This window comes from Myodes glareolus, chromosome 25 (genome assembly GCF_982192425.1).
Source record: "Myodes glareolus chromosome 25, mMyoGla1.1, whole genome shotgun sequence".
Lineage (NCBI taxonomy): Eukaryota > Metazoa > Chordata > Mammalia > Rodentia > Cricetidae > Myodes > Myodes glareolus.
This window is the reverse complement of record NC_142050.1, coordinates 1,668,924-1,676,101: the sequence shown is the minus strand read 5'-3', so window position 1 is coordinate 1,676,101 and position 7,178 is coordinate 1,668,924. Positions and strand designations below refer to the sequence as shown.

The 7,178-nt window shown below is 40.3% G+C and overlaps 1 long non-coding RNA gene across 1 annotated transcript; it reads left to right on the top strand.

The window, feature by feature from the left end:
• The first annotated feature begins 4,713 nt into the window (after positions 1-4,713).
• LOC146889728 (uncharacterized) lies at positions 4,714-6,465 on the top strand. The gene is made up of 2 exons (XR_014999994.2): positions 4,714-4,851; positions 6,173-6,465. It is a non-coding gene; the product is annotated as an uncharacterized LOC146889728 (long non-coding RNA).
• The last annotated feature ends 713 nt before the right edge of the window (positions 6,466-7,178 follow it).

Genomic DNA, 7,178 nt, shown 5'->3' with positions numbered 1-7,178 from the left:
GAGATCCTTCTGTCTCTGCCTCCCCAGTACTGGGCTCAAAGGTGTTTGCTACCACACCTTGAACTCACAGAGATCCATGCCTCTCTGCTTCCCCAGTGCTAGGATTAAAGGTGTGTGCTACCACACCTTGAAGTCACAGAGGTCAACTACCTCTGTCCCTTAAAGTCTCAGAGGTCAACGTACCTCTGCCTCCCAGGCATTGGGATTAAAGGTGTGTTCTACCACACCCAACTACTCTCTTTCTTTTTACTTTAAGAACTTTAACTTTTATCCTGCATATATTTTTAACATACTGTAAACCATTTAGAGGTTTTCTTCCTCTTTGAATCTCTCTTTACTGTATATCTCTCTTTTTCTGACCACTTGAGTCTTTAAGAAGAGGATGAAAGCTGTGGCTTTGACGGCTAGATCCTCGTGGCTGAGGTACCAGCCAGAGCTGTGTTTACTGCCACAACTCTATGGCGTTTCAAGGTCCTTGCCAGCAAGCTGCAGCATTCTGCTCACAGACCACACTCAGTCGGACTGCCTGCCTGAAAGAGTCAGAGATTGCCCTGGCAGGACAGTCCAGAAAGCTGGCATTTTAAAACAGCGCAGCTTTTTTCCTGCTATGGCTGAAAACCGAAAAGCATGCGTTCAGCTTTTGATCAACACCGTAAGTGTTTCATGGCAGGACCTCTTAATGAGCTGCAGGGTTTTGCAGCTAAAGCTGAGTCAGGAAGCCTCTCTTAGACGAGAGTGCTTGCTTGCCTCTAACAAGCAGAGCAGACCCGAGAAATTGCTGCTACCAAGAAACCATGCATAATGCTGTTATTTTGTTCTAGAATTACTTCCCAAGCCGTCTCAGGCTTTATGTGGATACAGTTGTCCACACGTTGGCGCCATTTGTAACATGAGGGCCGGCTTGTTGGGGTATCTGTCCTGCCCAGTACCCCACAACAGGCAGGCCCCAAAGAAAATCACGCACAAGACTCCATAAGATTATAAACTGATTGGCCCATTAGGTCAGGCTTCTTGTTAACTCTTATAACTTATATTAACCCATTATTCTCATCTATGTTAGCCATAATGGCTCCGTACCTTTGTCAGCTGGGCAAGTTACATGCTGCCTCTTTGGTGGTCTGCACAGGAGTGGCAGAGGAACTTTCCTGCTTCCCAGAATTCTCCTGTTCTCATTGCATCACCTCTACTTCCTGTCTGGTTTTCCCGCCTATACTGCCTGCCTGGCCAATCAGCGTTTTATTAAAATATGATTGACAGAATACAGACAATTCTCCCGCATCACTATGACTGCTGAAGAAATAAAAACAGTCATCAAAAGTCTTCCAACCAAAAAACAGCACAGGATCAGATGGTTTCAGATTAGAATTCTACAAGACTTTCAAAGAACTAATACCAACACTCCTCAAATTATTCCACACAATAGAAACTGACGGAACATTGCCAAACTCTTTTATGAGGCTACAATTACCCTGATACCCAAACCACAGAAAGACATTACTAAGAAAGAGAATTACAAACCAATCTCTTTCATGAAGACTGATGCAAAAATACTAAATAAAATAATGGCAAATTAAACCCAAGAACACATCAGAACCATCATCTACCATGATTAAGTCGGCTTCATCCCAGAGATCCTGGGATGGTTCAACGTAACAAAAATCTGTCAACATAATCCACCATATAAACAAGCTGAAAAATAAAAACCACATGATCATCTCATTAGATGCTGAAAAAGCTATTGACAATATACAACATCCCTTCGTGATAAAGGTCTTGGAGAGAGTAGGGATACAAGGAACATACCTAAACATAATAAAGGCAATATACAGCAACATCAAACTAAATGGAGAGAAACTCTCAGCGATTCCACTGAAACCAGGAACAAGACAAGGTTGTTCACTCTCTCCATATGTATTCAATATAATTCTTGAGGTCCTAGCTAAAGCAATAATACACTAAAGGGAGATCAAGGGGGATACAAATTGGAAAAGAAGTCAAATTCTCACTGTTTGCTGATGATATGATAGTTTACATAAGCAATCCAAAAAACTCTACCAAGGAACTTCTACAACTCATTAACATTTTCAGTAATGTAGCAGGATACAAGATTAACTTAAAAAAAAAAACAATAGCCCTCCTGTGCACAGATAATAAAAGGGCTGAAAAAAAATCAAAGAATCAACACCCTTCATAACAGCCACAGATAGCGTAAAATATTTCGGAGTAACTCTAACCAAATAAGTAGAAGTCTTGTATGACAAGAACTTTAAATCTTTGAAGAAATAAATTGAAGAAGACACCAGAAAGTGGAAAGATCTCCCATGCTCTTGGGTATGTAGCATTAACATACTAAAAATGGCAATCTTACCAAAACAATCTACAGATTCAATGCAATGCCCATCAAAATCCCAGCAAAATTCTTCAGAGACCTTAAAAGAATAGTACTGAACTTCATATGGAAAAGCAAAAAAAAAAAAAACAAAAAAAACAAAAAACCCATGATAACCAAAACAATCCTGAACAATAAAAGAACTTCTGGAGGCATCACAATCCCTGACTTCAAACTCTACTACAGAGCTACAGTACTGAAAACAGCCTGGTATTGGCATAAAAACAGAGAAGAGGACCAATGGAACCGAATTGAAGATCTAGCTATCAATCCATCCATACACCCGCAATCACCTGATTTTTTATGAAGAAGCAAAAAATAAAAATGAAATAAAAATAAAAAATGAGAAAAAAGAAAGCATGTTCAACAAATGGTGCTGGCATAAGTGGATATCAACATGTAGATTAGTGAAAATAGATCCATATCTATTGCCACGCACAAAACTCAAATCCAAATGGATCAAAAACCTCAACATAAAACCAACCACACTTAACCTCATAGACGGAAAAGTGGGAAGTACACTTGAACACATTGGCACAGAAGACCACTTCCTAAATATAACCCCAGCAGCATAGATACTGAGAGAAACAATTAATAAATGGGACCTTCTGGAACTGAGAAGGTTCTATAAAGCAAAGGACACAGTCATTAAGACAAAATGGCAGCCTACAGAATGGGAAAATATCTTCATCAACCCCACATCAGACAGAGGTCTGATCTCCAAAACACACAAAGAACTCAAGAAATTGGTCATCAAAAGAACATATAACCCAATAAAAAAAAAATGGAGTACAGACCTAAACACAGACCTCTCAACAGAGGAATCTAAAATGGCTGAAAGACACTTAAGGAAATGTTCAACATCCTTAGTCATCAGAGAAATGCAAATCAAAACAACTCTGAGATTCCATCTTATACCTGTAAGAATGGACAAGATCAAAAACACTGATGACAGCTTATGCTGGAGAGGTTGTGGGGAAAAGGGAACACTTCTGCATTGCTGGTGGGAATGCAAGCTGGTACAACCTCTTTGGATGTCAATGTGGAGATTTCTCAGAAAATTAAGAAACAACCTTCCTCAAGATCCAGTAATACCACTTTTGGGTATATATCCAAAGGATGCTCAATTGTGCCACAAGGACATGTGCTCAACTATGTTCATAACAGCTTTGTTTGTCATAGTCAGAACCTGGAAACAACCTAAATGTCCCTTGATCGAAGAATGGATGAGGAATTTGTAGTACATTTACACAGCAGAAAAAAATAATGACAGCTTGAATTTTTCAGGAAAATGGATGGAGCTAGAAAACATTATTTTGAGTAAGGTAACCCAGACACAGAAAGACAATTATCACATGTACTTACTCATAAGTGGTTTTTAAACATAAAACAAAGAAAACCAGCCTACAAACCACAATTCCAGAGTTTAGACAACAATGAGGACACTAAGCGAGACTTACACAAATCTAATCTAAATGGGAAGTAGAAAAAGACAATATCTCCTGAGTAAATTGGGAGCATGAGGACTTGGGGAAGGTTGAAGTGGGGAGGAGAGAGGCAGGGAGGGGAGGAGAGAAAAATGTAGAGCTCAATAAAAATCAATAAAAAAACTAAAGTATTTTTTTTAAACTATCAATTCCAAATCTCTGGATGAATTGAGATGCCCTCATGATGTCAAGATTCACTCTCCTAGGTTCAAACACAGACAGGGTGGGGCATGGGGAGATGAAGGGGTGGGGAAATGCTTAACCAAAATGAAGGATACAGGGAAAAGCTATCCTACAGCTCAGCAACCCAAGCAAAAAACCAGCCCTGTCTTGCTGTAACTTCTGCAGTTGGTAACAGCAGCACAGTTCTGCTCAGTTGTTACTGCACCAGTTATAGCATGGGCATGAGTCAGGCTCTGAGACACTTACAAAATCACAGTCTGAGTGACAGGAAGGTATCAGAACCTACTTGCCTTGGTTCCAACACCTAAATGTTCAAGAAGTATACTAGGCTGCCTCCAAGCGCAAAGGGCAACCAGATTACTATCTTCAGGATCAAATGAGTCTGACACCAAGAAAGCTCAACAATACCTCAGAAAGTTTCAAGAACTTGTTGCTTGAATGATCTGGAGAAGAGTCATGTGACAGACTGGGCTCTGGAAATCATGGAGTGCTTTAATGAAGTCAGACAGACGAGACTTTCTGGGACAGCTCACCCAAAATGCCACGTGGGGCCATGCGGCAGTTTGCATGCTGACTCAGAAGAGTAAGGAAGGGGCACTTCTGAATCACCATGACCACATCCTGCCCCTCCCTCACTTGTTCCCTAGAAACTGTCTGTCATCTTCTGGGTGAGTTCTCCATCTGAAGAGCAGGTATGCTCAGTGAAGCGAATGCCTGTGAACCAAGGTCCAACCTCCAGGAACATTTTGTCCCATTTCTTTCACTGGGATACAAGTGTGAAGTTGGCTATGAGTAAGTATGGAATGGATGTTTGCGCACCCAGATCTGGGGCTAGATTTGGGGGTATTTTTCACATTGTGTTTTGCTGGCTTCAAAACCAGTATCTATCTTCACTTAAACTCTTGAAAGATGGATTTAGCTGATTTAGGTCAGAAAGAAAATCATTGAACACTACCAACCCAATAACGACTTGGGAGGAATGAGTTCTTACTACTGTTCATTCCTGATGGAGTCTGAGCAAGCATGTCACCCCACATCTGACTCATCAGGGAAGAATGTGTGGCAGGCAATTCAAAATCCTCCAGTTACCTCCAGATTCAGAATAAGAGGAAAAGGTAAAAGCTTTTTTTCTTGGTAAAAGGCAATTTTATAAAACTAGTACTTGTTGAGTGGGGATTAGGATTTGTACTTAGTATATGTAAAATCTGAAATTCAGACAAGCTTAATTATTGTTTCAAAGGCAATAAGTGATTTACAAAGTTTGTTTTGAGCTAATAAAATACTTTCAACTTTTAAAGAAAGAAGTAAGAGGAGATTTATATGTGATGTGACAATATTTACAGAAAATCCTAAATACTCTAGTATAGACTAAAATTACTTTGGCTGTTCCAGGTATTTTAGGGATCTATTCAAGATTTTTTTTCTGTTTTGAGAAAGTCATTGGCATTTTGATGGGATCACCTTCTGTCAGGGGTTCTCTGAACAGTATGGGCATCTCAACAGCATAAAATCTTCTAATTTATCAAAACAGGTGTCTTCAACTCCATTAATACGAGTGTGTTTCCATTTAATTGCATTTTGATCTAGTTATTTTCCTCAGTGTTACATACCTTTCACCTAAATAGCATTATGTTCCTAATTTCTTTGTTGGATGGCTCACTGCTACTGTGCAGCAATGCATATTGATTATCTATCGTACAACATTTCTAGAAAACTTGCTTATTTGTTATGACAGTATTTTGGTAGAGTCTTGAGGATTTTTTGTAATTATAATTATGTTGTCAGTAGAGACAATTTTACTTCTTCCTTTTCTGTTAGGGTGCTTTTGACTTCTTTCTCTGCCAAACTACCCTGGCAAATGTTTACTGTGAAAGTAACTCCTCCGAGCAGGAACTCGTGTCTCTTTTCTACTCTTAGACGCGCTTTCACCACTGGGCGTCACATCAGCTGTGAGCCTTGGCATGCACAGGCTTTCTCAGGCTGAGGTACAGTCCTTCTGGACCTCGTTTGTTCAGTTTTAATCAGAAAAGGACCTTGAATTTTGTTACTTTTTCTTGCATCTAATGACATGATTCTAAAATGTTCTGGTTTGAATCCGAAATATCCTTCACAGGACTTTGAAGGCTTGGTCTGCAAATGGTCTTATTTTGAGATGCTGTGCAAAGTCTGGGAGGTAAAGACCTAGCTGAAGGAAGCAGATCACCAGAGGGAGATCCTTGGGGATACAGGACCTCTGTTACTTCTGGTCTCATCCTGCTTCCTGACAGGCTGTACCATGAACAGTTGCTCCACCATCTGCTACCACCACAACGCTATTCTCCAGCTCCTAGTGCCAAGCAACTATGGACTAACACTTATGAAACCATGAACCATAATAAACTTTTTCTTCCTTGTTTCTGTCAGGCATTTTTGTGAGAGCAATGCCAATGTAGCTGATTTATGTGACAGTGTATCCTTCATACTGTAAGTGTGATGCATTACAGTTGAACTATCCTTGTGTCTGTCATGCCAGCTTTTTATTTTATGTGCTGTTTTAGTTAGGTTTTTACTGCTATGAACCATGACCACAGCAACTCTTATAAAGAAAACATTTAATTGAGGTAGCTTGCTTACAGTTTCAGAGGTTCAGTCCATTATCATCATGACAGGGAGCATGGTGGCATGCAGGCAGATATGGTGTTGGGGCTGAGTGGGCGAGATCTTTCAGGCAACAGGAAGTTAACTGACTGTCACACTGAGAAAGGCATGAACAAAACAGACCTCAAAGCCCACCCCCACAGTGACACACTTCCTCTAACAAGGACACACCTCCCATTAGTGCTCCTCCCGTTCAGGGCCAATTTCTTTCTAACACCACATATGGGTACTAGAAATCTGAGACCAGATCATTACATCTATAGGGCAAGCACTTCACCAACTGAGTCGTTTCCCACCCCCGCTTCTGATTTTATTTCTTCTTGGCTAAGAAAGAGTCGGGTTTGTGTGCTGATTATTTGTTAGTTTTTCTCAACTTGACCCAATCATGGACATACCTGGGAAGAAGGAGTGTCAACTGAAGAATCACCTAAATCAACCTGGCCTATGATTATGTTTGTGGGGCGTTTTCTTGGTTTCTGGTT